Source organism: Schistocerca gregaria, chromosome 6 (genome assembly GCF_023897955.1).
Source record: "Schistocerca gregaria isolate iqSchGreg1 chromosome 6, iqSchGreg1.2, whole genome shotgun sequence".
Lineage (NCBI taxonomy): Eukaryota > Metazoa > Arthropoda > Insecta > Orthoptera > Acrididae > Schistocerca > Schistocerca gregaria.
The window spans coordinates 489,854,471-489,878,433 of NC_064925.1; the positions used below are offsets into that span (position 1 = coordinate 489,854,471).

The 23,963-nt window shown below is 42.1% G+C and overlaps 1 protein-coding gene across 1 annotated transcript in view; it reads right to left on the reverse strand.

The window, feature by feature from the left end:
• Window positions 1–6,931: 6,931 nt before the first annotated feature.
• LOC126278509 (endonuclease G, mitochondrial) overlaps window positions 6,932–23,963 on the reverse strand; it is a 52,837-nt gene continuing 35,805 nt past the window's right edge. Inside the window, exon 7 of the mRNA XM_049978675.1 lies at window positions 6,932–9,684. The gene's annotated coding sequence lies outside the window, so the exon portion shown is untranslated. The remainder of the gene's footprint in view (window positions 9,685–23,963) is intronic.

The window sequence follows — 23,963 nt, forward strand, 5'->3', positions numbered from 1 at the left end:
AAAATGTATGTTTATGATCCCTTCCCAAACTCTTGGTCGCTCGTAAGCATAAGTTCTTTTTTTTTTCCTTTTTGTTCAGGGGATTATTTTATTTAAAGATAATTCGCTTGAAGTATATTTGACTGAAGAAAAATACATCTGTCCTTTTCAAGAACAATTGTTATGCACTATAATAGAATACATTTTTAGTACGATTTTAGCTTTGTAAGAATGAGATAACTTCATGCATTTCACTCACATTGACGGTAATTGCATTTATATTATACCTGTCATGATTCGTTTCTACTTCATGGTATAAATGAGAACATCAGGGTATATTGTGCCAATTCTTCTGTAACATTAATATCCAAAGTGCACTTTTGGGTAACACAAATTATGTGCAAAAATAAAATATCAAATGAATACTATGTTTATCAAAGAGTCCAGAAGCAATCATTAATTCATGTGTCTTTTCTCTGAAACTATATTCTTACACACCCAGTTTCTGCTGTCAATACACTTTACACCGTGTGTTTCTGTTCCAGTACAAAATAATGAGACTGTAAAATTATATTCTACTTTAAGATATTGTTAAAATGACTGATGTATGTATTTTATTATAATATTTAAATTAATAATGCTTAATACCCATTTCTGATTTTGAAGTATCTTTCTTATTCTCCTTTCTTCAAAACTCAAATTTCCAATTTTCATGCTATTGTAAATGTAAATCTGGCCATCACCATCCTACTTCCCATCATCATATATCTTTGAGAGTTTCATCCATGTTTTGGCTTTCTACTAAAGATTTCTTAGTTTGATTTAATTACAAAATGAAAATATAAAAAAAAGCAAAACAAGCTGAAATTGAAAGGTAAGTGCAAAACAAACACATATCTAATTGAGATTCCAAGTATTTGTATCATAAGAGAAGGCACTCTGAAAGTTCTGAAAAAGTAAATCAAATTCCTAGTTGCCATTAAAGTTACCTTCACACTCTCAATCTGCTTATTGTAGACTTCATGGTATGCCTCCTTGAAAATGTTTTGAAGGCAGGCACAGAGATTCTGGGGGCTAAAAGCAGTACTATGCCTTGTTTCATTTTTGAGATGATAAACCTCTACTCTACATTCTTCAAAAAATGTATATCTTTTGGATGGTCTGTGAGCAGAATCATTACTGCAATAGGAAAAACAGAGCCCCTGTAAATCCGTTGTTATTACATTTTTTAGGAAAGAAATGCATAATCTAGCTTAACAACTGGTAGCCACTTCCACATCACTAACATGTCTGCTATGGATCCATTTAAAGCAAAGAAAAAATAAATTTCTCTTTCAGTTTTGGTGCAATGATACCATCAGACGTACTGATGATTTCCACTTTGTCTTTGTGGTACAGCCACCATTGGTTAAAGATTATAATGTTAAATCCCAACTCTCACTTTTAACAGCTACACCTGTCAATCTTTCCCATAGTCATGCTTTCTTTTCCTAGGTCCTATAGGAATGCTTTCTGTTCCTGGATTAAATACTGTTATAACCACAAACTGTAACTCAAAAATTTAATAAATTTACTGGCAAGTGCAGATGTAATTCTCACCAATCATTGTCTTAACCTCTCTCTGTCAACTACATCAGATGCAGTGGCTTAAGGGGACTTGCGCATGAGTAACTGTCAAAAAATCAATTTTTTTAATTTTTGTCTTTAAAAAATTTCTGTAGTTTTCTGAACAAGAAAAAGTTTATTTCCAGGAAAATGGACCACAGAAAGTACCAAAATCAGAGGAATTTCAACATGGCTACATGCACCACAAGGTTCCAATGGTACGCACTCAGTTCTGTTAAAGATATAGTTTTGCTCTCATTTATTTTGTTTATGACTTTTCATTCCTTAAGTTGTCTAACCTGTGAAAGGTTTACAGTTGTTTACCTTTTATTTATTCAGAGAGTTTAATCATTGTTTTCTGTTGTTTTGGTGCAAATATTTTGTTTACAGTGAAGTAATTGTGTGTACGAGTTTCTTGTTACATGTGTGAGCTGCTTATTCCACTTGAAAGCAATGGGAAGAATTAAGAAGTTCGGTGTTAAACAATGTAAATCTTATGGAAATTGGTTCACCACATGGATTAACTGTGCTAATACTGAAATACAATGTGATACAACACTTGAATCAGCTTCAACTACTCCAAGTGTTTTGAAGCTAAAACTGAAATATTTGGACAATGGTCTTGACAATATTAATGCTGGTAATAGAGATATGCCAACGATTAATTCAGGTTGTTTAATTGTTGAACACTCTGCTCTATTTGAACTAATAAATAAAGCTTTGCAGTGTAAGGAATGTGGCAAGAGTGGAGTGAAACTATTTGAGGAAACCAAGCTGCTCCTAAGAGGAAGTTGTTCATATGGTGGGCAAGTTGTATTTATGCATCACCACCTTGAAAGACAAATTCATTGTAAAATGTTGACTGTAGTGCTGGAGAATTGGTCAAACTATCCTGTCCCTAAACAACACGTCCTTCAAATTACAATCAATAGCAGCGAGTAATGCCCTACATCTGTACACGACCCTGACCAAAACATTACAGACACATCTCCTTGTTGAACTCGTGGAACAGAGGGCCTGAAACATTTGTAGCTACCTGGCCATCCCCACAGTCTTCTATGATAACCATGAAACACCAGACAAATCCTGCACTTGTAAGTGGAAAGTTCCTGACACCATTAATCTATTTTCCATTCCAGAGCATCTTTACACAAAATGGTGCTGCGTAGACAGGGGTATGGTGCTGTTATTTGGAATGGAGGTCCAGAGACCAAATTGATCCCATGGGGACAGTTGCATAAGTGTGTCAACATTGCCCTCTCAGTTGCCACCATAAAGACAGCTGTCAAGTTCTCGTGCCGTAATGTAATAAAATAAAATTTTTTATTTGTTTTGTGACTATTAGTGTAATGTATTAAAATAAAATATGAGCCATCTCTTATACGAAAAATAAACACACATCAATGCAATGGCTCAGCATAAAAGAGAAATAACTAATGTAGGAATGTTATTAACAGTGTAATATGTCTAATTTAGCCCAACGTGTATGAGCACTCGGTAAACTAGCTCAGTTCTCAGGGTAGTTATGAAATTGTCGAAAATTAATTGCCTTTTCTAATTTATCCAACACTAGGCTCGTGAGGAGTCGTGTGCTTATTGCACCAGAGAATATTTGCCAAGTCTGTTCAGTGTACACTACTGTAGTACGTAACTTAATATCATGGTTTCATCTCTATTCTCCAATATAAGATAACAAGAGTAGCATCTACAAATGAAATCCCATAATGGAACTGGAATCCTGTGACCAGACCTTTTCTGCCTGGGATGTTATCTCGTTACATAAAGAAAATCTGTAAGTAGAATTGTTAAATCATTAGTAGCTGCCTCCGGTCTCATGGGATCTGAAATAAAGTTACTTGTCCTAACCGATGACACGTCTCTTAGATGAGCTAAAAGAAAAATGTTAAAGATTTTTCTAAGATGGCACCAAACAATGAAAATTCTTTGTTAAGGCACATATCTACTTAAGACAGTCTAGGTATCAGACGATCAATTACTTGACCACACACACAAATTCTTTTGACAAAATAACCATTATATTTTTTGAGTTTTAAGTACAACTTACATTATCAGCTGGTACAGTAAGATGAGCTTTACACAAGAACGTCCTCTTAGGTCCGAATCCAAGCAGATAAGCAAATGACAAAGGAAAGATAGCTCATGGACAGAAGTGCAAGAGTCCATGGAATACCATGTCCATTGTAGTTCTCTCTCTTCTTCTTTGGCGTACTTGTCGATTATTTATAAAATTTATCGTAATATTTAGTTTACTTTTTTTTTAACCCAAGTCCACGCAGGGGAAACAGTACAAAGCTGACAATCTTTTCTATGTAAAGTGACAGTGTGTGCACAAATCTATGCTTGAAATGGCACTTCAAGACACATTGACAGACTGAACAGCACACTAAAGCCGCTTTGCCCTACTTGTGACAGGCATCACAGTTTCCTTTACTGAACTGTGTTGAGAATGCCAGTTTGTGCTTACTTCCATCACACAGGTGCCCATGCCATAGAGATTTCTTGTGGTCGAAACAATTCTGAGAAAGCTGATCCCAGCAAAAAAATATGATTTACACACGTCATGAAAGAGATGGAAATTTTTTTTAGGGTATTTAAAACTTTCAGGGTTTCAGACATGAATTCATTGAAACAGGATTACATTTCAATGAGTGTCATTCCCATTACATTGTTGCTTCTTCACCAGAAGATGACGGGAGTAACACTCACTCACTGAAACTTACCACCATTTCGATGACTCACTCAGCCACAAACACAACAGCTTTACCCTAGTTCAATTCACCCACCAGAAAAACAAAGATATTTATTTATTTCTGAAGTTTTGACAGACCATTACAAGGCAGAACTGGATGGGACTTCCACCTTTTAAACATGCTGCTTGACTCCTGTACTGTTTGCTGGCACTGCTTTGCAGGAGGCTAAACAGTGACACTGGCAATAATATAGGCATCTAAATATTTTTGCTTCCATTCAGTTTCATACACTAACATGTTGGCACTAGTTGTAGATTTCAAATCTACTTGAATCAGGTTTCTATCCAAGTTACAAAATATCATCCATGAATGACCACTTTCAGGTGTAAAATAGTTTCCACATAACCATAGGCTCAATTCCTCTAACTTCCTGTTATTTCCTTCCATGGCAAAATAAAATCGCTCCTTGTCCATAAATCTGTACTTCTGAAACACTTTTACAAGATGAGCAATTACTACAAGACCATGCAGACTGGTTGCTATCATGACCTCATTATTGCTCATGGTACCAGTATTGGGGGGGGGGGGGGGGGGGGGGGCAAAGTTTCTTGATATTGTTCTCTTGTTTTTGATACTGGTCTTTCTAGGTTGTGCTGACCATGTGATGCCTGTCAAGTTCCATGGTGTGACATTGGACAAATTAAAAGCTTTTGAGCTGACTTGACAACCTGTAAGCTTTGCCTGCAACATAGGGACTTCCAAAAAGTAAATTTTTTCACACAGTTCCACATTAAAACCAATGTGCAATAAAAGTGGCCCTCTTTGAGAAGAGCTTTTCTGGGTTTCCTGCAGATAAAGTTCTGTTGCAGTACAGATAACAGGTGCACCAGTGTGGGACTGAAGTGGCGCACCGACTTGATTTTATGTACTCCCAATGTGAAGTATGCGGGATGGTGTGATTCTTGTGGGCAAAACATCTAAATTGTACACAGATTCACCAAGAAATTCTCGTGGCTTATGGGCCTAATGCAATGTTGCATCAAGCAACAGTGTAGTGGCTCCAACGATTTCACCAACTCCACACAGACAATGGTGATATCGGCAAGTGGGCCATCATCTTCAACCATAAATGATTATGTCGAGTCTATGGAAGTACTCATTCCCAGATTTTCAGATAGGGACATCCGCACTGTTGTTTTTGAATGGTTCCATGATCAAGATGTGGAGTTCTATCGTCAAGGAACTGAACGACTCTTAGAAAGTTGTGACCATTGTTTACAGATACTCTGACTATTTTGAAAAGAAGTGTCATGGATCAGTGTCACTTTGAGGTGTACAGTAGCGTTCAATAAAAGTTATGTGGCCTGCCATAATAGCAACTTAGTTTTTCAAATCGTCTTGTACTTCTGCTACAGTTTCGTAGAGTTCCTGCTGATCATTAGTATTACAGACCAATATTTTCATTGTTAAATATATGCCATTGTGCTACTTAGTATTCTGAAAACAGAAATGCAGCCATACTCGCAACCCAATTATGCATCAAGGTAATCCACTGCCACTAAACTGATTTGTTCCATGAAAAAACCAGCCAGTCTTGGTTGCAGGGATGTATTTATTATTTCTTTGCCAATGATGTGTTTCGCCTGATTCCGGCATCTTCAGATTGGCTGAATATTAGATGATATCAGGTGTATGGGATACCGAGCACACAGAATGTCCCAACAACTGCCTGCCTTCATCAAATATCTGGAAACATTGCGCGATTGCCTTGTTGAGAGATGCAACGTAGTCCTATGAATGAAAAACAGGATCAGGTCTCCAAAGGTCAGTCAAAATGCAAACATGTCTGAGGTGTCTGGGCTTGACACACAATACTATGTGTATAGCCCAGACATTAGCAACTACACCTCCAACACAATTGCATGGTGACAAAATTATGTAGGCCTGATCCTGTATTGCATCCATTGGACTATGTCCAATGCCTCATAAAGGCCATTATGCAAAGTTTCCAGATATTTGACAAGGTCAATTATTTGCTGGGGCATTCTGTATGCTCAGTATCCCATGTACCTAACACCATCTACTATTCAGCGGCTCTGAAGATGCCTCAATCAGGCAATACGTGTCATTGGTAAATAAATAACAAATACATCCCTGCAACCAAGACTAACAGTTTCTTCATTGTATATTACTGGCTGCTGTAAGCATCCCTGCCATGTGTTGGAAAAATGACTTGTTCCACCTTATTTCATTCATACAGGTGCCCCACTATAGTTTCAACCAAGAAGAATTGATTGAAAAGGGTGTTACTGATTTGTTGAGACTGTTTCAGTTGCCATTTTTAAGAACATAAATGAAAGTGTCAAAGGATATTTGTTCTCCTTTCATACCTAAGACAGAAGGGTTAGCATTTGGAGATTTGTTTTATTGATGGATGCTTGGTAGTTTCAATTTAAGCAGATAAAGATGAATAGTCACGAGTCACAAAAATGATGTACCTCAATATTTCACAATAACACTTATGCAAGGAAAGAGAAAAAGGACTGAATGCAAACGTTTGTGAGAGTGTGATGATGATGCTTCAAAGCAACAGCATACAAAAATAGGTATTTTAAATTAATAATTAAAAATAAATATAGCTTTTGAAAACATCTTTATTGAAAACTACATTAGAAGATGAACAAGCATAAAATATTTGAAATACTGATGCGCTAAGTAAATAAAAATATGGTAATAAATAAACATTACTAAATATGTAACTCATCTTATAAATCTTTAGCACTGTTCAATGAACTTTCTGGTGGTGGCTGACAAAGTAATGATATGACTGAGTGGAGCCTGCTGCAAATCACTGTTGACTCTTAACTAAAATATCAGAAAAATGTGCTTTGCTCAAAGTAACTAACAACACGGTATAGCTTACAAAAAATCAGTTCAAGTCAACGCCAGTGTTAAAATTAATCAGTACCAAGAAGTTACTCCGGTGTGTTGCACCGACCACTTCATTACACATATAGAGTCTGCCCCTAACGGCCATATAACAACCTTTCAGCCATAGTATCTTTCACCTCCAGCTCGTTAATTACTGTGGCACCAAACAAACATGAACCAGACAATAGCTTTATTTTGGTAACAAACCATGTCATTTTAAAATACAAACTGAGCACAGGCAATTTCTATTGTATTTAGAGGAACTTTCACTGTTATTCATATTCATAGGTATGCCTGGACAATATTAGCCATTTCTTCAAGATCAGAAATATTAAATTTTTAGGAACAGCAGATAAATTCTGCATAGAGCTCTACTACTAGTTCGTATATATTAAATTTTTAGGAATAGCACATAAATTCTGCATTGAGATCTATTTCTCAAAGTCTCTTCAATGGTAAAAGAGCAAAAGCCAACCTGCCCCAACCTACCTACCAATCTCCCCCCCCCCCCCCCCCCCCTCTCTCTCTCTCTCTCTCTCTCTCTCTCTCTCTCTCTCTCTCTCTCACACACACACACACACACACACACACACACACACACCAGGGTTGCCACAAGTTTCCCCAAGTGAAATTCCCTGGTATTTCCCTGATTTCCAGGCAAGTTTTAGCATTTTTCTCCGACAAATTTTGAGATCTCAAGGGTAAGTTAAGACGCAAGTTTGTCTTTGCAGCTACATAACAACAAGAAACAATAATGCAAATGAGGAAATATCTAAAAAAAAAAAAAAAACTTGCAAGCCGATGGCATTTCCTGATGTGAGCCAAGATCTAAAGTACTAACATCAACATCTTTTGTAATGAACTATTTTTAGATGGAGGAAGAAAGCCAAATAGTACATGTATTATGTTATTTCATTTCAATAAAAAAAAACACACATTTGGTGACAAAAGAATGCATTTCCTTGGCGTCGCAAGATAGATTTAAAAGACCTTCACTGATTTCAGAAATAACCTCAGAAGAAAGCAGGCCTCTTGGAATAAGTGTATAAGGCTGGGAGGAATTCTGTAAACCAACACTGTAGGTGACCGCAAATAAAATGTTGGTTCTACTATGTTCGTTATTACCAAATGTGGTATATCCATTATTTTACAGGTATTTTGTGATTTTTCTTTCACTAAATATACGAGTACACAGCGTACAAACCGCCAGTGACTGACGCAATTTTCTTCCTCTTATCATCCATACTTTCTAACATATAAACTACTTTTGAAGTGCCAAAATGTTCTAGATCAAATAAAATGTCTATAAAATGCCACACTTTTACAACATACTTGTGGTGAGACCGTCACAATACCTGAAATCCATCACCTGTGGCCTTTGGCCTGCTGAGGAGCACTGCAGTCCTGGGTCCAAGGATAAACCATAAAAATCCACTGCATTACGCCACACACAAACAGACCCAGCCTGCAGGCAGGCTGGTGAAACTAGATCTGACGGGCAGAGCCTGCACATTAGTGGGAACCAAATGACATCAGATCGGCAGGCCTGATCCATTACAGATACCCACAGAAACGCACTGCAGTTTTGACCCATCACGAAAATCCACTCATGTGGCCAGCTATTCACTAGCCACAGACAACATATTGATGAAATGAGACCACTTGATCAATCCATGCAACTGATAACTTGTTCAAATACTTAGGTAGCAACTCACTGTAAAGATGATTGCTGAGCTGCAGACAGGCTTGTAGAAAATACATCCACACACCCACAACTAAATTTTCAGCCATAGCTTTTGTCAGAAAATGAGAGCACACACTCAATCACAACTCATGTACACATGACCGCCATCTCCAGCCACTGTGTTAGTCTTGAGAATCAGATCAAAGCAAACCACTCCTCATGGCTCCCTGCCTCTTGTCGGCAGCAACTAGACTAGCAGCAAGAAGAGGTGGCAACACTGACTGCAAGCTGAGGGGAGTGGTAGTAAGGAGAGAAGCAATAGGGTTGAAGGAGTAGGGAAGCAGTGCACATACTCAGCTGCACTCAGCCAGTAACGATGCATGCCACCTCTGTAAACATACCATTTCATCTACCGGGACAAAAACAAGATTCTTCCAGTGTCTCCCCCCCCCCCCCCCCCCCCAACCTTTCCTGATGTTTCACTGATTTCCCTGACTTGTTTGAAATTCCCCAATTTCCAGAACCTGTGGCAACTCTGCACTCGCCCCCCCCCCCACCCCCCCCCCCTCTCTCTCTCTCTCTCTCTCTCTCTCTCTCTCTCTCACACACACACACACACACACACACACACACACACACACACACACACACTAGTATATATTGATTATGTTGAAGTTACCTCACAGGCATCTGAACAACTAATCCCATTACAACTACCATGACTAGCTTCATGTCCAACTGCCACAGAAATTCTTGCAACCAGCTGCAATCCATCTGTAATGAAGAGTAAGGTAATTATACATGATGCTGTCATTCAAAGATCAATTGGAATATTGTCAATTTTTCTGTGATTAGACAAGATAAAAGATAAATAAAAAGACTGTGATGATCACATATACTGGTACAACAACTGATTACATATGTGTCTGAATGAACAACCGAAAATTTGTACCAGGATCAAAACTCAAACCTGGACTTTCTCCATTTTGCAAGTAGTCATCTAACTATTGCACTACCCCATAATGTCTCCATTTCAACTGGTGGAGCACACAGTTACACACTGTTTTTTATGAACATTAAATATGGGATTCAATAGCAAATACAGAATGGAATAACAGCAAAGTGAAAAGGATAGATTGCTACTCACCACATAGAAGCAGCATTTAGTGGCAGACAAGCACACTGAAAGAGGCTACTGATAATGTTCAACGGTCAGACTAAGCCCTTCATCAGACATAGACAACTGTTGTCTTCGCGTTTTGCACGTGTGTGTGTGTGTGTGTGTGTGTGTGTGTGTGTGTACTGTCTGTTGAATAGGTGAATAATATGTAGCAATCTTTTCGTTGTTGTTTCGCCACCCAGTGCCTCTTCTGTGTGGTGCATAGCAGGTTATCTTTTTCACACTGTTTCCTTTTAAAAGGGAAATTGTTGGCAGTTACCAGTTTGTATCTGTGCCTTATGACAGCAATTAAAAAAAATAATAATTGAATGAAAAAATTGTGAAAGCTGAAAGAACACGCCTTGTTTGCAATATGTAATTAGTGCATTACCTATATATGAATGTCAAAATTCCAGGAGTTTATACAGAGGTAAAATTATCTGAAATTTCTGCAAGAAGTTTCAAGCAAAAATAACAAGCTCAAAGATCAAAAAATTTTAAAGTGTGTAAAAACAATGTAAATTTATGGAAGATAGTGTTTCAAATACATTCTATTGTGGTCTGCAAACTGCAATGAAAATCTGGGAACGGTAACAGAACAGACATGGGAGATGGGAGGAATCAGACAACACACTAAAATATTTCATCTAGAAGAAAAATATAAAGACCCAAACAAAAGTGTAGACCATATTGATTTACTAGTATCAGTCCATTATTTTGAAACATTACTGCTCTGGTGAATGTTAACAATGAATTAGAAAACAAAAAGTGACGCCCCCTCCCACACACACACACACGCACACACACACACACACACACACACACACACACACACACACACAATGTGTCTAAAAATTTAACTTCACAAATAATGGAAAATCCAGGATGGAATGTAACAATATTATGAAAAGGGTAGTTGTTACTCACCATACAGCAGAGATGCTGAGCAGCAGATAAGCACAACAAAAACTGTCAGAAAGTGAGCTTTCAGCCAACACGATCTTTGTCGAAAACAGACCCCCCCCCCCCCCTACACACACACACACACACACACACACACACACACACACACACACACACACACACACACACACACACACACATATATATATATATATATATATATATATATATATGACTACAATCTCTGGCTGCTGAGGCCAGACTGTGAGCAGCAACGCATGCTGGGAGAGGCTGTGTGGTGGGGGTAAGGACGAGGCTGGGGCAGGGAGGGGGAGGGATAGCAGGAGCAGGGTAGCTTTGGGGGACAGTCAAGTGCTGCTTGTGGGGGGCATAGAGGGACGAGATGGAGAGAGGGTAGGGCAGCTAGGTACTATCAGGAGGTTAGACAGAGGACCTTAGCCCCATAGAAGCATCAGTCAACATGCTCACCTTTTGCCTCACTCCAAAATTCACTCATTCAGAATTTGTTCAAGACCACCTTTGCTTGTCCTAGTCCCTACATTGGAAACACTTTTTCACCGTCAACCCTACAATCAGACTCAACCAAAGACCAATGTTGAACCGTGCCACCTACCTCAGTTCACTGCTCCATCCAACATGATCCACCCCCACTGCCCCTAAAATCATCCCTGTCAACTTTCCAGAAATTCTTAACCTCGAACCTTGCCTCACCATCAAGGCCCAAATCCCTCAACATGGGCTTACAATCCTGCCAGCTGACAAAGGCTCCAACACTGTTGTTTTGAATTACAAGGATGTTGTTGTTGTTGTTCGTTTCAGTCCTGAGACTGGTTCGATGCAGCTCTTCATGCTACTCTATCCTGTGCAAGCTTCTTTATCTCTCAGTAACTACTGCAACCAACATCCTTCTGAATCTTACCTGGCAGAATTCTGCCAGTTGTCAGATTCATCCATCTAGGAACTCTGCCACAGTCACCTCATGCCGTAAATCTCATAGGATATCTAGTCTTTCCTCAAATCCTTAGACCAGTCCCAAAACCTCTCCCCAGAGTCCATCTCTCTCTTCAGCCCTACCACTCCCCACACTCCTACCTTCTACATGCTTCCTGAAGTCCATAAACCCATCCATGCAGGATGTCCCATTGTGGCCGGTTACTGTTCCCCCCAGTGAAAGACTTTCTGCTCTCTTAAGTCAACACCTTCAGCCTATTATTTGCAACCTATCTTCCTACATAATGATACCAACCATTTGCTCGACCGACTCTCCACACTTCCAGTTCCTTTACCATATGGTACCCTGCTCATCACTATTGATGCCACCCCCCTTTACACTAACATCACTAATGAATATAGCCTTACAGCTACTGAACACCAGCTTTCTCCATGCTCTACGGATTTCAAATCAACAACTTCCTTCCTTGTCACCATGACAAACTATATTCTCACCATCCTCACATCCCATTACTTCTCCTTAGAAGGCATTAGTAACAAAGGAGTCCAGGGTAAGGCTATGGCCAACCTATTCATTGATCGTCTAGAGGAATCCTTCCTAAACATCCAGAATCCCAAACCCCTCAACTGGGGTGACATGATCTGGATCAAGGGTGAGGACACCCTATCCACATTGCTCCAGAACCTCATCATCATCATCATCATCATCATCATCATCATCATCATCATCATCATCATCATCATCATCTCCTCCTCCTCCATTCACTTCACCTGGTCCTAATAAAAGCCAACACGACCACTTTAAAGATGGCTGCGTCTGTATGTCTGTTCACATCAAACCTAGCAAACACCAGCAATACCTGCACTTCAACAGCTGCAACCCATTCTGTACCAAGAAGGCCCTTCCATACAGCCTAGCCACCCATTGCTGTTGAATCTGTAATGATGAGCATCCCTCTCAAAATATACTGAGGGTGTTACTAAGGCCTTCACAGACCATAATTACCCTTCCAAACTAGTACAAAAACAGATCTCCTATGCATTATCTCTCCAGTCACCCATCACCAACTGAAGTCACACAGTCCAGCCACAACCGAGCAAGTTGGCGCAGCACACTGGACTCGCATTAGGGAGGACCACTGTTCAAACCTACATCCAGCCATCCTGATTTAGATTTTCTGTGACTTCCCTAAATCGCTTCAGGTAAATAATGGGATAGTTCCTTTGAAATGGAAAGGCCAAATTCCTTTCCCATCATTTCCTAATCTGATGAGACCGATGACCTCGCTGTTTGGTCCCCTCCCCCAAAAAACAACAAAAACAACAACAACAACAACAACAACAACAACAGTTCGGCCACAGAGGAGCACTCCCCTTGTGACACATAACACCCAGAATTGGAACAACAATTGTATTCTCCGCCCAGGGTTTCCAATACTTCTCATCCTGCCCTGAAATGAGGAATGTCCTATCCACTATCCTTACCCCCCCCCCCCCCCCAGTGGTATTCTGCTGCCCACCGAACCTATACAATATCCTCATCCATCTCTACACAAGCCCCGTGTCCAGCCCCTTGCCTCAAGGCTCATATCTCTGTAATAGACCTAGATGCAAGACCTGTCGCGTACATACTCCCTCCAGTCCAGTGGCAAGCGTCACCTGTACCAACAAAGGCAGGGCTACTTGTGAAACCAGTCATATGATCTACGTAAGCTGCAACCACTGTGCAGCATTCTAAGTGGTTAAGGAAACCAACAAGTTGCCTGTCTGCACCACGAAAAAACTGTGGCGAAGACACAGCTGGACCACCCAGTTGCTGAAAATGCCGCCCACCACGACGTTCTTCATTTCAATGAGTGCTTAATAGACAGTGCCATCCGGATCCTTCCCACAGACACAGCTTTTCTGAATTGCACAGGTGAGAACTCTCCCTGCAATATATCTTACATTCCTGTAACCCTTCTGGCCTCAACCTTCATTAGTCATTGTCCTTACCAGTCAAGCCACTTTCCTACTCCCATTCCAACACTACAAAGGCCTCTACTTCACCAAAACACTCAGCCTTTTTACTTCCCTCCATTTCCACTAACCCCCTCCCCTGTCCTCTGTCTAACCTCCTGACTGCACCTAGCTGTCCTACCCCCCCTCCCCCCCCTCTCTCTCCCCCCTCCCTCCTCGCCCCCTCTCTCTCGTCCCTGTAACCCCCCCCCCCCAACCAGCAGCAATTTAACATCCCCCACCAACACCCTGCTACCCCTTCCCCTCCCCACCCAACTTCCCCTCTCCACCACAGCCTCCTCCTCACCCCCACTCAGTTGCCTCTCCCCACCATGCACTGCTGCTCACAGTAGGGCTTCAGCTGCCAGAGACTGGTCATTTGTGTGTGAATTGCAATCATTCGTGTGTGTGTTTTTTTTTTTCCCCCCTCCCAATGAAGGCCTTGTTGGCTGGAAGCTCACTTTCTGACAGTCTTGTTTCAGCATCTCTGCTACATGATGAGTAGCACCTATCCTTTTCATAATTTAAATTTACAGAAACATGAGCACCCAATTCTGGCAGTTTGTTTTGTTTTGCTTCTGGGTGCAAAAACAACTTGGGTCATATGTGCCCAAGTCAAAACTATAGAACATGAAGACAAAGAGGAGTTAAAAGACGACTATATGTCAGCCCAAGCAACATAATAGAAGACAGCTAAGAACAAGCATGTGAAAAAAGGGCTAAAAAAGACACCTTACAGACAGCTCCAAACCTAAAAATTGAATGGCCATATTGCCATATTGCTTTGGCGGTTAAAAAGTAAGATGCGGTCGACAGCCCGCACTTTATTAGCTAAAATGGCCAATAACAGACTGCAAACCCAAATGGAACATAAAAGATTAAAAAATGGACATTCCATCAGGAAGTGGCAGACAGTTAAAACTTGAGAGCAATGTGGACAAAGTGGTGGGGTAGTGCCACTTAGCAAATGACGATGGCTAAAAAGGCAGTGCCCAATATGCAGCAGAGTTAAAATAGCCTCCTCCTGGCGGGAGGGCCGAGAGGAGGTTGTCAGAGCCACTGGGATGGGCTTAATAATCTGGAGCTTATTCCCATGAAGGGAGGACCATTGGCAACCAAAAGGACACCACCTCCTGACAGACGGCGACAGAGAGAACATCGGAGGGAGTATAGGTACTCGCAGTCTAAGGTAAGAGGACTGCAGCCTTGACAGCAGTGTCAGCAGCCTCGATTCCTGGCAGACCGACATGACAAAGAATCCACAGAAACATCACACTTGCTCCACCAAGTGTGAACGGTTGACAGTTTTCCTGGACCCACTGCACTATGGGATGAGCAGAGTACAGCACACATACAATTTGAAGAGCACTGAGTGAGCCTGCGCAGAGGACACAATTGCAAAGGCAGTGTCGCCGGATGTACTCCGTGGCCTGATACAAGGCGAAGAGCTCGGCTGTAAATACTGAGGAGTGTGCTAGAAGCTGGTATCGAAAGAAACGGGTGCCAATGTCAAATGGTCAGTCTGAGAGCAATCAGTGTATATAAAGGTACTACCACGAAGTTCCATGTGAGGGTCATGAAACTGAAGGCGATAGACCAAGGCTAGAATAGTGTCCTTAGGAAGCAAATAAATCCAAGCTTAACATGGGCCACATCATGAAGCCAAGGTGGTAAAGGGTTCACTCCCACTGGCAGAGATGCACGTAGTGTGAAGTTACACCGCTGTAGAAACTGCCAGTAAAGGGTTCACTCCCACCGGCAAAGATGCAGGTAGTGTGAAGTTACACCGCTGTAGAAACTTCCAGAAGAGGACTCCAGGTAGAAACAGAGAAGAGGGACGAGCCCCATACTGACGATCAAGGGAATCATCAAAGAAGGAGGCATAGGATGGGTGGTCACACATGGCAGGCAAACAGCATGCATACCTGCTGAGGAGAAAGTCACGGCAGTAGGGTAGGAGTAATTCAGCAGCTTCAGGATACAGACTCTCAAACGGGCTGGTATAGAAGGCGCCCGTAGAGAAACAGATGCGACAATGGTGGATATTGTTGCGATGGCATAAGAGGGATAGGCATACAGATGCATAAACAAAGCACCCATAGTCGAGGTTCGAACAGATAAGGGACTGGTACAAATGGAGGAGGTTCTTTCGATCGGCACCCCAGGAAGTACCACTGAGGACACATAGGACATTGAGGAACCACATACAGCAGGCTGCCAGGTAAGATACATGGGAGGACCACGAGAGTTTCCTATCAAGTATGAGCCCCAGGAATTTCGTAGTTTCAACGAACGGAAGGGTAACAGGCCCAAGATGTAAAGATGGTGGGAGAAACCACTTGCGTCGCCAGAAATTCATACAGACAGTTTTGTCAGTGGAAAAGTTAAAGCATTGTCAATGCTCCAGGAGTAAAGATGATCAAGACACCGCTGAAGGCACTACTTAGTGAGACTGGTCCATGGAGTACTGCAATATATGGCAAAATCATCAACAAAAAGGGTGCCGGAGATGCCCAGTGGGAGACAGGCCATGATAGGATTGATGGTGATAAAGGGGACGACACTCAGGACAGAACCCTGAGGCACACCACAACCCACATGCACCTTGAAAACTCGATCTTTTAAAAATGCCTGAAGGAAACAGGGCAGGCGGCCACGGAAGCTCCACATGTAAAGAGTACGGATGATACCAGTTCTCCAGCAGGTGTCATAGCCCTTCTCCGAACTGAAAAACACAGCTACAGTCTGGAATTTCTGCAGAAAAATATCCATGACATGGGTAGACAAGTAACAAGATGGTCAACTGCAGAACGCTGTGCTTGAATTCCTTAATGTGCATTCGTCAGTAAATAGCGAGACTCGAGCCACCACACCAGCTGGACATTAATCATATGTCCCATCACCTTGCAAACGCAGCTGGTAAGAGAGATGGGGCGGTAGATAGAAGGAAGGCTTTTGTCCTCCTTTTAAAAATGCGACGGAAATGGTACGACAGCGGTTTTACAGCAGCATCCGGAAAATATGCCCTCTACCCAGGTGCGGTTTTGTGTGTTAAGCAGAAAGTGCTTGCCCACAAGAGAAAGGTGCTACAACATCTGAATGTGGATGGCGTCCAGCCCTGGGGCGGAGGATTGGGATGAACTGAGAGCATGGTCGAGCTCCATCACAGTAAAAGCAGCACTGTAGCACTCAAGATTCAGAGAAGAGAAGAGTATCAACTGAGCCTACTCCGCTCATGTCTGATGGAAGATGGCAGGGTGATAATGGGAAGAGCTCGAAACTTCCACAAAATAGGTGGCCCCAAGGTGTTTGAGATAGCAACAGGGTCCACGATAACATCATCTGCTACTGCGAGGCCAGAAATGGGGGAATGGATCTTGGTCCCAGAGAGCTGTCGGAGGTTGGCCAACACGACAGAGGAAGAGATGGAACTGTTAAAAGAACTAGTGAATGAAAGCCGGCTAGCTCAATTGCTGTCCCGCAAAATGTGATGACACTTTGCACGCATCTGTTTATAATGGATGGATTTTGCCATTGTAGGATGACAATTAAAAATGCAAGGAACATGTCTCCTTGCATGAATTGCATTGCAGCATGCCTGTCCACCAAGGCACTGGGACACTTTGTGGTAAAGAGGAAGTGCAAGGAATGCAATGTCCTGCAGCAGTAAGGATAATGTTTGTAAGATAGTCCACCCGGTCATCACAACTGGGGAAATCTTGTTCTTCGAAGGTCACCAGGGAGGAGTGAAGCTCTCAGTCACCATTAGTAAGCTGCCATTTGGGAATGCAAGTGGGTAGAGTAGGAGTCATCAAATGGAGAAAACTTGGAAAATTGTCCCTTGAATGGGTGTCAGAAATGGACCACTCATGATGATGGGCAATCTGGGCAATGCAGAAGGTTAGGTCCAAATGGGAATAGGTGTGCTAGGAGTCTGACAGGGAAGTGGGTGCTCCAGTGTTAAAGCAGAAGAGGTTAAATTGGTTAAGGTCAGCCAAGAGAGCACCTCTCTGACAGGTGCTGAAAGAACCCCAAAGGAGATGATGCGCATTAAAGTCACCGAGTAGCAAAAATGGGGTAGGCAGCTGCCCCAATAAGTTGAAGGACGTCTGCCCTGATGCCATCAAATGACAGAGAGACATAAATGGTACAGAGGGAAAAAGTCAGGTGAAGAATGAAAAGGCGAACGGCAACAGCTTGAAGATGGGTAGTCAGGGAGATGGGTTGACTATGAATGTCATCCCGTCTGAGCAGCACGATGCCCCCGTGAGATGGAATGCCAAACTCAGGAGGAAGGTCAAAATGAATTGGTTGTTGTTGTTCTTGTCTTCAGTCCTGAGACTGGTTTTGATGCAGCTCTCCATGCTACTCTATCCTGTGCAAGCTACTTCGTCTCCCAGTACCTACTGCAACCTACATCCTTTTGAATCTGCTTAGTGTACTCATCTCTCGGTCTCCCTCTACGATTTTTACCCTCCACGCTGCCCTCCAACGCTAAATTTGTAACCCCTTGGTGCCTCAAAACATGTCCTACCAACCGATCCCTTCTTCTAATCAAGTTGTGCCACAAACTTCTCTTCTCCCCAATCCTATTCAATACCTCCTCATTAGTTACGTGATCTATCCACCTTATCTTCAGTATTCTTCTGTAGCACCACATTTCGAAAGCTTCTATTCTCTTCTTGTCCAAACTAGTTATCGTCCATGTTTCACTTCCATACATGGCTACACTCCAAACAAATACTTTCAGAAACGACTTCCTGATACATAAATCTATATTCGATGTTAACAAATTTCTCTTCTTCAGAAACGCTTTCCTTGCCATTGCCAGTCTACATTTTATATCCTCTCTACTTCGACCATCATCAGTTATTTTACTTCCTAAATAGCAAAACTCATTTACTACTTGAAGTGTCTCATTTCCTAATCTAATTCCCTCAGCATCACCCGATTTAATCTGACTACATTCCATTATCCTCGTTTTGCTTTTGTTGATGTTCATCTTATATCCTCCCTTCAAGACACTGTCCATTCCATTCAACTGCTCTTCCAAGTCCTTTGCCGTCTCTGACAGAATTACAATGTCATCGGCGAACATCAAAGTCTTTACTTCGTCTCCATGAATTTTAATACCTACTCCAAATTTTTCTTTTGTTTCCTTCACTGCTTGCTCAATATACAGATTGAATAACATCGGGGAGAGGCTACAACCCTGTCTCACTCCTTTCCTAACCACTGCTTCCCTTTCATGCCCCTCGACTTTTATGACTGCCATCTGGTTTCTGTACAAATTGTAAATAACCTTTCGCTCCCTGTATTTTACCCCTGCCACCTTTAGAATTTGAAAAAGAGAATTCCAGTCAACATTGTCAAAAGCTTTCTCTAAGTCTACAAATGCTAGAAACGTAGGTCTGCCTTTTCTTAATCTTTCTTCTAAGATAAGTCGTAAGGTCAGTATTGCTTCACGTGTTCCAACATTTTGACGGAATCCAAACTGATCCTCCCCGACGTCCGCATCTACCAGTTATTCCATTCGTCTGTAAAGAATTCGCGTTAGTATTTTGCAGCCGTGGCTTATTAAACTGATAGTACGGTAATTTTCACATCTGTCAGCACCTGCTTTCTTTGGGATTGGAATTATTATATTCTTCTTGAAGTCTGAGGGTATTTCGCCTGTCTCATACATCTTGCTCACCAGCTGGTAGAGTTTTGTCATGACTGGCTCTCCCAAGGCCGTCAGTAGTTCTAATGGAATGTTGTCTACTCCGGGGGCCTTGTTTCGACTCAGGTCCTTCAGTGCTCTGTCAAACTCTTCACGCAGTATCGTATCTCCCATTTCGTCTTCATCTACATCCTCTTCCATTTCCATAATATTGTCCTCAAGTACATCACCCCTGTATAAACCTTCTATATACTCCTTCCACCTTTCTGCCTTCCCTTCTTTGCTTAGAACTGGGTTGCCATCTGAGCTCTTGATATTCATACACGTGGTTCTCTTCTCTCCAAAGGTCTCTTTAATTTTCCTGTAGGCAGTATCTATCTTACCCGAAGTGAGATAAGCCTCTACATCCTTACATTTGTCCTCTAGCCATCCCTGTTTAGCCATTTTGCACTTCCTGTCGATCTCATTTTTGAGACGTCTGTATTCCTTTTTGCCTGCTTCATTTACTGCATTTTTATATTTTCTCCTTTCATCAATTAAATTCAATATTTCTTCTGTTACCCAAGGATTTCTACTAGCCCTCGTCTTTTTACCTACTTGATCCTCTGCTGCCTTCACTACTTCATCCCTCAGAGCTACCCATTCTTCTTCTACTGTATTTCTTTCCCCTATTCCTGTGAATTGTCCCCTTATGCTCTCCCTGAAACTCTGTACAACCTCTGGTTCTTTCAGTTTATCCAGGTCCCATCTCCTTAATTTCCCACATTTTTGCAGTTTCTTCAGTTTTAATCTACAGGTCATAACCAATAGATTGTGGTCCGAGTCCACATCTGCCCCTGGAAATGTCTTACAACTTAAAACCTGGTTCCTAAATCTCTGTATTACCATTATATAATCTATTTGATACCTTTTAGTATCTCCAGGGTTCTTCCACGTATACAACCTTCTTTCATGATTCTGAAACCAAGTGTTAGCTATGATTAAGTTGTGCTCTGTGCAAAATTCTACTAGGCGGCTTCCTCTTTCATTTCTTAGCCCCAATCCATATTCACCTACTATGTTTCCTTCTCTCCCTTTTCCTACACTCTAATTCCAGTCACCTATTACTATTAAATTTTCGTCTCCCTTCACTATCTGAACAATTTCTTTTATTTCATCGTACTTTTCTTCAATTTCTTCATCATCTGCAGAGCTAGTTGGCATATAAACTTGTACTACTGTAGTAGGTGTGGGCTTCGTATCTATCTTGGCCACAATAATGCGTTCACTATGCTGTTTGTAGTAGCTTACCCGCATTCCTATTTTCCTATTCATTATTAAACCTACTCCTGCATTACCCCTATTTGATTTTGTGTTTATAACCCTGTAGTCACCTGACCAGAAGTCTTGTTCCTCCTGCCACCGAACTTCACTAATTCCCACTATATCTAACTTTAACCTATCCATTTCCCTTTTTAAATTTTCTAACCTACCTGCCTGATTAAGGGATCTGACATTCCACACTCCGATCCGTAGAACGCCAGTTTTCTTTCTCCTGATAACATCCTCCTGAGTAGTCCCCGCCCGGAGATCCGAATGGGGGACTATTTTACCTCCGGAATATTTTACCCAAGAGGATGCCATCATCATTTAATCATACAGTAAAGCTGCATGTCCTCGGGAAAAATTACGGCTGTAGTTTCCCCTTGCTTTCAGCCATTCGCAGTACCAGCACAGCAAGGCCGTTTTGGTTAATGTTGCAAGGCCAGATCAGTCAATCATCCAGACTGTTGCCCCTGCAACTACTGAAAAGGCTGCTGCCCCTCTTCAGGAACCACACGTTTGTCTGGCCTCTCAACAGATACCCCTCCGTTGTGGTTGCACCTACGGTACAGCCATCTGTATCGCTGAGGCACGCAAGCCTCCCCACCAACGGCAAGGTCCATGGTTCATGGGGGGGGGGGGGGGGGGGGGGGGGGGGGGGGTGAAATTGGTGAGTAATGTGAAAGCATGTGTGGGTGCAATTTCGTTTCCTGAAGGCAGAGTACAAGGGAATGCTGCAATGATAAAAGCAGCCGTAAATCATCTTTGTGGGAGCGAAGGCCGCGAACGTTCCATTGGCGGACAGTCGTGAGGAGGAAGAGATGTGGTGGTGTCAACTCAGTGGCCACAGAGTGACAGCTAGTGTAGTATCACTACTACAGGGCACAGAAACAGGAGGATCCTGCTCCATGGGGTCCACAGAAGCATCGGCTTGTTTGTGCAGTTGCCCTGTGGAGTTCAATACTGAAAAACAGTTGGTAGTGAGCACAGACGAGACAGAGACCAACCGGGCTAAGGTGCTACGTGGCGACACAGTCAAACAGGATCTTTGAGTTGGCGAAGGAAAAGACCATTTGCCTTTGGTGGACTTTTTCAAGCCTTTCTGGTTAGAGGAAGACTCAGGATGGAGGAAGTCTTCATGGGAGTACTACTCCTGTCCTTTCCTGCCTACTGGTTGTGTAGTTGGTGGCTTTGCCCCTTGAGGCGAGAGGTTGATGGTTTGTTGCACAGCAGGATGGGGAGATGATGATGCTACCTTGACACTGGGCGATTTCACAACCTCAGAGCTCAATTTGAGGTCGCATGACTGTCTGGCCATGTCCTTCATGGAGGGAGGGTAACAGGAACAGAACTACAGGTGCCAGACGGGAGACCACAGGGTTTGCGACTAGCCAGTAACTTGCAAGCTACTGGGTATGGCACTTTTTCCTTTACCCAAATCCCTTGGACAGCCCGCTCATCAAGATACACGGGACAATCCCGAGAGGAAGCAGCATGGCCACCACAGAAGTTGATACAGTGGGGGGAAAGAGGCGGATAATCGCCCTTGTGTGCATCCCTACCACAGGTTACACATTTGGCTGGATGTCAACAAGATGTTCTAGGTGGCTGAAATGATGACACTGGTAGCACTGCATCGGGTTTGGAATGTACGGCTGGACTGTGATAATTTCATAGCATGCTTTGATCTTGGACAGAAGCACCACTCTATCAAAGGTGAAAAAAAGAAAGTGTGGGTGGGCACTAAGGAAGAATCTACCATTTTCATTACAGGATGGATGGCAATGACACACTGATCAGAGAGGTAAGATTGGATTTCGGCCTTAGTTAGACCATCAAGCACGGAAACAAAGAAAGGAAAAGGGGTTGTAAAACAAAGGTGAGACTGTTCGTTTGTGAACGACAGACAATGCAGAACATTCCCAATAATAGCCTAGACATGTTCCCGAAGAGAGGGGGAAAAAAAGTAGCAAGAGGATAGACATGCAGTACGGACTGGAAAAAACGCTGCAAATGTTGGGGCCCCTTGGTAGCCACACACGAACCTGCCAAAGAGTGGCAAGCCCCTGGGGGGAATTCCGACAGTGAAGGGTAATGAACAGCCATAGAATTAATTATGGAGTAATAATATTTATAATAGCATAGTAAAACCATTTTAAGATGTCAACTACTACCAGTTGTCATAAAAAGTCAGTGCCATGTCACAAAGGGCTTCCATAACTGCTCAGATTCAGAAACACAAATTTGATATTTATTCTGTTTCACATTTCCCTTATCTATAATTAATTATGTGAAAATAAGAAAGTAGAAAGACTAATGAAGAGCTAAATAATGTTTGTTTAAAACAGCTAATCTCAGTCATTTTAAATAACGTGGTACAAGTAAAGTGAAGAGAATGAATATATTTCAGCAAATGTACGTTCTCCATGTCAGATTTTGGGTAAATAAATACTTTCAGAGTAATGGAGACCACTTGTTGCATGACATACATAAACTTTTGGCCACAGCCTTCATCAGCAAAAGAGAAACACATGTCTTTCATTAACACAAGCAAGCACATCTCACCTACACATAAGTACCAACTCCAGCATCTTGGAGAAGAATGAAACTATCATGTGGGATGGATGTAGCAATCTGGAAGTGGCAGAGAAGGGAAAGAATATTAATGTATAGATGAGGGGAGGGAGGAATGCTGTAGAGGTGGAAGATGGTCAGGTGCATTGGCAGAGGGTGAAAAACAAAGCAAGTGTGAGATGAGAATGGGGAGAAGATGATAGACAGAGGAGGTGGATGCAGCTGGGTGAAGTGTGTGGGGGCAGTATGTTAATGTAGGTTGAGGCTGGAATAGTTACAGGAATGGAGAATGTGTTGCAAGGACAATACCCATCTGCGCAAGGGGAGGATCCAGTGGCTCAGGTAGTGAAGCAGCCATTGAAATCAAGCAAGTTATGTTCAGCTGCATGTTGTGCCACAGGGTGGTCTGCTTTGCTCTTGGCCAAAGTTTAGCAGGGGCTGTTAATCCTACTGGACAGCTGACTGGTAGTTTTGCCAATCCCC